The following is a 6027-nucleotide window of genomic DNA, read 5'->3' as shown; positions in this document are numbered from 1 at the left end:
TGCCCTGCCCAAGGGAGTGGTGGAGGTGAGAAATCTAGGGGTATGGGTAGCTTGCACAAAAGGGAGTCCAGGGCAGCAGAGATGAGCCAGGATCATTTTGAATGGCAGGGCAGGCTTGAGGGGTTGGGTTTCTTCTTGTGTTCTCACTTGCATTTCAAAGAAAGGTCTTTGTAGGGGTACATCAAAATGTTAAGCTAAAGTATAAAACGCATCAGAATCTGCTTTTGAATTGGCTCAATTATTTGGGACCTTGTATTGATTTTGAAACGTCAAGGAAAGGTGCATGAAACTTACCTTTGTGAAGGTAAGCTAATTGCAAAGATTTGCTCCTTAACTCAGTAGAAGCTACACGTAATAATGCCATGCAGAGTGCAACAGGAAATTGTGGGATGCATTCTTGGGGATAACAGTGTTAAGGTAGTATAGCTACTACCTCATAGCCTTATTGACCCTTTGATTCTGGCCACTGCTTCTGCTTGTATGGAATTTACACCTCCACCTTGTGAGCACATGGGTTTTCTTTCGGGTGCTCTTATGTGCCAAAGAGAGACTGGTCGGTAAATTGCCCCACAGATGCCGGCAAGTGCAATGTGAAAGGTGGAATCTGCAGCAGGTTTATGGACATTTGAAGAGAATGAAATCCAATTGCTGTAAACAGTTTCTTGATTGTCACCGCAGATTCAGATCGGCCAAAGGAGCAGATTCTGTGGTTCTACACAAAAGTACTGGAGAAACTCAGCAGGTCCCACAGGGTCCATAGAAGGCAAAGATGCAGAACCAATGTTTCGAGCCTCATCAAGCTATGAACAAAAAGCATGCAGGTGTCTGAATAAAAAAGGTGGGGGTGGGGTGGGGGGGAAGGGCAGGGGGATGAGCACAGGCCAACAGCCAAGAGACCATAGATGAACATGGATAGGAGATCAGGAGAAAAAGGCCGAGAATTGATCAGGGGAGGCAGTAAGTGAATGCAGAGTTGGGGGAAAGGCGACAAGATGCTGTGCAATGTGTACTCTCTGGAATGTGATGATATTGTGTGTTTATAGTAAAGGGTGTAAAATGAGGCACAGAATTCTATAAGGAAATATAGAGAGGAAATCAAATGACCTTTCCATCTTAACAGACAAGTACACAACTCATTTATATGGCTCCTTATAGTATGCATCTTGCAGAGGATATCAGATCAAATGTATTACCTTTCAGCGGAGTGAATACAACAGGTCAAGTATAGCAGCTATTTCATTCATAGGAATATTCCACAATTATGAAAGGACAATTAATTTGCTTCTGTGCTGCTAATAGAGAAAGGAGCATTAGTTTTCTTAACCCAACAAAATCATAAGGAAGGACAGGCCAATTAAAGATCTTCAAGATCTAGAGGCAGAAGACTTGACTCCTTTGGCTTGGCTTCGCGGACGAAGATTTATGGAGGGGGTAAAAAGTCCACGTCAGCTGCAGGCTCGTATGTGGCTGACCAGTCCGATGCGGGACAGGCAGACACGATTGCAGCGGTTGCAAGGGAAAATTGGTTGGTTGGGGTTGGTTGTTGGGTTTTTCCTCCTTTGCCTTTTGTCAGTGAGGTGGGCTCTGCGGTCTTCTTCAAAGGAGGCTGCTGCCCGCCAAACTGTGAGGCGCCAAGATGCACGGTTTGAGGCGTTATCAGCCCACTGGCGGTGGTCAATGTGGCAGGCACCAAGAGATTTCTTTAGGCAGTCCTTGTACCTTTTCTTTGGTGCACCTCTGTCACGGTGGCCAGTGGAGAGCTCGCCATATAATACGATCATGGGAAGGCGATGGTCCTCCATTCTGGAGACGTGACCCATCCAGCGCAGCTGGATCTTCAGCAGCGTGGACTTGATGCTGTCGACCTCTGCTATCTCGAGTACCTCGACGTTAGGGGTGTGAGCGCTCCAATGGATGTTGAGGATGGAGCGGAGACAACGCTGGTGGAAGCGTTCTAGGAGCCGTAGGTGGTGCCGGTAGAGGACCCATGATTCGGAGCCGAACAGGAGTGTGGGTATGACAACGGCTCTGTATACGCTTATCTTTGTGAGGTTTTTCAGTTGGTTGTTTTTCCAGACTCTTTTGTGTAGTCTTCCAAAGGCGCTATTTGCCTTGGCGAGTCTGTTGTCTATCTCATTGTCGATCCTTGCATCTGATGAAATGGTGCAGCCGAGATAGGTAAACTGGTTGACCGTTTTGAGTTTTGTGTGCCCGATGGAGATGTGGGGGGGCTGGTAGTCATGGTGGGGAGCTGGCTGATGGAGGACCTCAGTTTTCTTCAGGCTGACTTCCAGGCCAAACATTTTGGCAGTTTCCGCAAAGCAGGACGTCAAGCGCTGAAGAGCTGGCTCTGAATGGGCAACTAAAGCGGCATCATCTGCAAAGAGTAGTTCACGGACAAGTTTCTCTTGTGTCTTGGTGTGAGCTTGCAGGCGCCTCAGATTGAAGAGACTGCCATCCGTGCGGTATCGGATGTAAACAGCGTCTTCATTGTTGGGGTCTTTCATGGCTTGGTTCAGCATCATGCTGAAGAAGATTGAAAAGAGGGTTGGTGCGAGAACACAGCCTTGCTTCACGCCATTGTTAATGGAGAAGGGTTCAGAGAGCTCATTGCTGTATCTGACCCGACCTTGTTGGTTTTCGTGCAGTTGGATAATCATGTTGAGGAACTTTGGGGGACATCCGATGCGCTCTAGTATTTGCCAAAGCCCTTTCCTGCTCACGGTGTCGAAGGCTTTGGTGAGGTCAACAAAGGTGATGTAGAGTCCTTTGTTTTGTTCTCTGCACTTTTCTTGGAGCTGTCTGAGGGCAAAGACCATGTCAGTGGTTCCTCTGTTTGCGCGAAAGCCGCACTGTGATTCTGGGAGAATATTCTCGGCGACACTAGGTATTATTCTATTTAGTAGAATCCTAGCGAAAATTTTGCCTGCAATGGAGAGCAACGTGATTCCCCTGTAGTTTGAGCAGTCTGATTTCTCGCCTTTGTTTTTGTACAGGGTGATGATGGTGGCATCACGAAGATCCTGAGGCAGTTTACCTTGGTCCCAACAAAGCTTGAAAAACTCATGCAGTTTGGCATGCAGAGTTTTGCCGCCAGCCTTCCAGACTTCTGGGGGGATTCCATCCATACCTGCTGCTTTGCCACTTTTCAGTTGTTCGATTGCCTTATATGTCTCATCCAGGGTGGGAACCTCATCCAGCTCTAGCCTTAGGGGCTGTTGAGGGAGCTGGAGCAAGGCGGAATCTTGGACTGAGCGGTTGGTACTGAAAAGAGATTGGAAGTGTTCTGACCATCGGTTGAGGATGGAGATCTTGTCGCTGAGGAGGACTTTGCCGTCTGAGCTGCGCAGCGGGCTTTGGACTTGGGGTGAGGGGCCGTACACAGCCTTTAGAGCCTCGTAGAAACCCCTGAAGTCGCCAATGTCCGCTCTGAGCTGTGTTCGTTTGGCGAGGCTAGTCCACCACTCATTATGGATCTCCCGGAGTTTGCGCTGAAGATGGCTGCATGCGCGACGGAAGGCTTGTTTTTTCTCTGGACAGGACGGCTTTGTAAGGTGAGCCTGGTGGGCAGCTCGCTTCTTTGCCAGCAGCTCCTGGATTTCCTGGCTGTTTTCGTCAAACCAGTCCTTGTTTTTCCTGGAGGAGAAGCCCAGTACCTCTTCAGTGGATTGCAGTATGGTAGTCTTCAACTGATCCCAGAGGGTTTCAGGGGACGGGTCCGTGAGGCGGGTTGCATCGTCAAGCTTTGCTTTGAGGTTTGCCTGGAAGTTTCCTCTCGCTTCATCTGACTGCAGTTTTCCAACATTGAACCTCTTTCTGGGGGCTTTATTGTTCCTGGGCTTTGGCTTGAAGTGAAGGTTGAGCTTGCAGCGAACCAGCCGGTGGTCAGTGTGGCATTCCGCGCTAGGCATGACCCTGGTGTGGAGCACATCTTGTTTGTCACTTTCTCGCACCAGGATGTAGTCCAGGAGGTGCCAGTGTTTGGATCGGGGATGCATCCAGGTGGTCTTAAGGCTGTCCCTCTGCTGAAAAAGGGTGTTTGTAATGACAAGCCGCTGTTCTGCGCAGAGCTCCAACAGGAGGCGCCCATTGTCGTTGCACTTGCCGACGCCATGCTTGCCCAGGATTCCTGGCCAGGTTTCTGAGTCTTTGCCGACACGAGCGTTGAAGTCGCCCAGGATGACAACCTTGTCGGCTGTAGGGGTACGTTGGATGAGGTTGCGCAGGTCGGTGTAGAACTTGTTCTTTTCTGCTGGTTCCGCCTGGAGGGTTGGAGCATAGACACTGATGAGGGTGATGTGACGCTTGTTTTGAAGTGGGAGTCGCATGGACATGATTCGGTCCGAGAGGCCTGTCGGAAGGTTTTCGAGTTTGGAGGCAATGAAGCTCTTGACCATGAAGCCTACACCAGATAGGCGTCGTTCATCCGAAGGCTTGCCAGACCAGTAGAGTGTGTAGCCCGCGCCGCGTTCTTGGAGGCTGCCTACATCTGCCAGGCGGACTTCACTGAGAGCGGCTATGTCGATGTCAAGTCTGAGGAGTTCATGTGCAATGAGGGCAGACCGACGTTCAGGTCGGTGGCTGTCAGTCTTGTCTAGCATGGTTCTGATGTTCCAGCATGCTAGCTTGAGTTTGTGAGCATCTTTTGAGGGGGAGGACGTGGAGGGGGAGGACGTGGAGGGGGAGGACGTTGAGGGGGAGGACGTGGACCTGTCCTCGGGCCTGCGCAAAGGAGCTTTTAGGTGGAGTGCAGTGCGCGCAGTACTGGCCCCACCCTTTACACCCATGGTTCGTGTGCCGTGGCCAAGCAAGCTGGGACGTGGCAGCGAGGTCCTTGGGTCGTAGGTTTTATATCGGAGTGGCCTTCTCCTATGCAGGTTTCTTACCCGGGCTGGAGGGGTCTGCCTCCCCTCCTAGGTCGGTCCATACTGCCCGGACCGGGGCCGAGGCCGCCGCAGTTCACCCTGTGCCTGAACTGGGGCCACCGCCTCCCACTCCCTGCCCGGACAGGGGCCTCCGCCTGCCTCACTCGACCGAGGCCGGGGCCGCCGTCTCCCCCTTGCTCCTGCCCGTATCGGGGCCGCCGCCGTCTACCCTTCGCCCGGACCGGGGCCGGGGCCGCTGCTGCTCTCCCTGTGCCCGGACTGGGGCTGCCGTCTCCCCCTTGCTCCTGCTCGTATCGGGGCCGCCGCCGTCTACCCTTCGCCCGGACCGGGGCCGGGGCCGCTGCTGCTCTCCCTGTGCCTGGACTGGGGCCGCCGCCTCCCACTCCCTGCCCGGACCGGGGCCTCCGCCTGCCTCACTCGACCGAGGCAGAAGACTTGACTCCACATAAAGAGTATATGGCAGAGGTGGCCAAACCTGCTTAACATAAGTGCCATATACAATAAACTTCAGATGATTGAGAGACACAAAAAATTACACATATTTCATGCACATTTTATTACAAATATTTGAGATAAATATTAAGAAATACTTATATTTATTCAAGTATGTAGCTTTTAAACTGCTAATTTGTATTAGTTTCAAAAATCAAAAAGTACATAAATTGCATATACATGTTATGCTCAAATTTTGTGGACAAATTTTTAGGGTAAAATTTAGGGGGTTTAACTATTACACCCATGCTACTTTTAACTACAGTAAGTACCTGCGTCGTGCGAGGTGTTGGGAGCTCAGATGGGCGACCAGGAGGCCGGGACCTTAGCGGGAGTCTGAGATTGGGATGTCAGGAGCTCAGATGGGAGGGCGGTTGGGGCGTCGGGAGCTTGGATGCGTGGGCAGTCGGGGACAAGGTGAGAGCCCGCAGTCAGGGTGTCAGAAAATCAGATGGGAAGGCAGTCAGGGCATCAGGAGTTCTGGTGGACAGGCAGCAAGAGACTAGGTGAGAGTCCACGGTCAAGCATCAGAAACTCAGATGGGCAGGTGGCCAGGGCCTAGGTGAAAGTCTGCCTTTACTGCATCGGGAGCTCTGGAGGGCAGGCGGCGTGATCACTTGGATAACTTCACTGGCCGCAACACAGCCAC

Source organism: Narcine bancroftii, chromosome 5 (genome assembly GCF_036971445.1).
Source record: "Narcine bancroftii isolate sNarBan1 chromosome 5, sNarBan1.hap1, whole genome shotgun sequence".
In the NCBI taxonomy this organism is placed as follows: domain Eukaryota; kingdom Metazoa; phylum Chordata; class Chondrichthyes; order Torpediniformes; family Narcinidae; genus Narcine; species Narcine bancroftii.
This window is presented reverse-complemented; position numbering follows the sequence as displayed.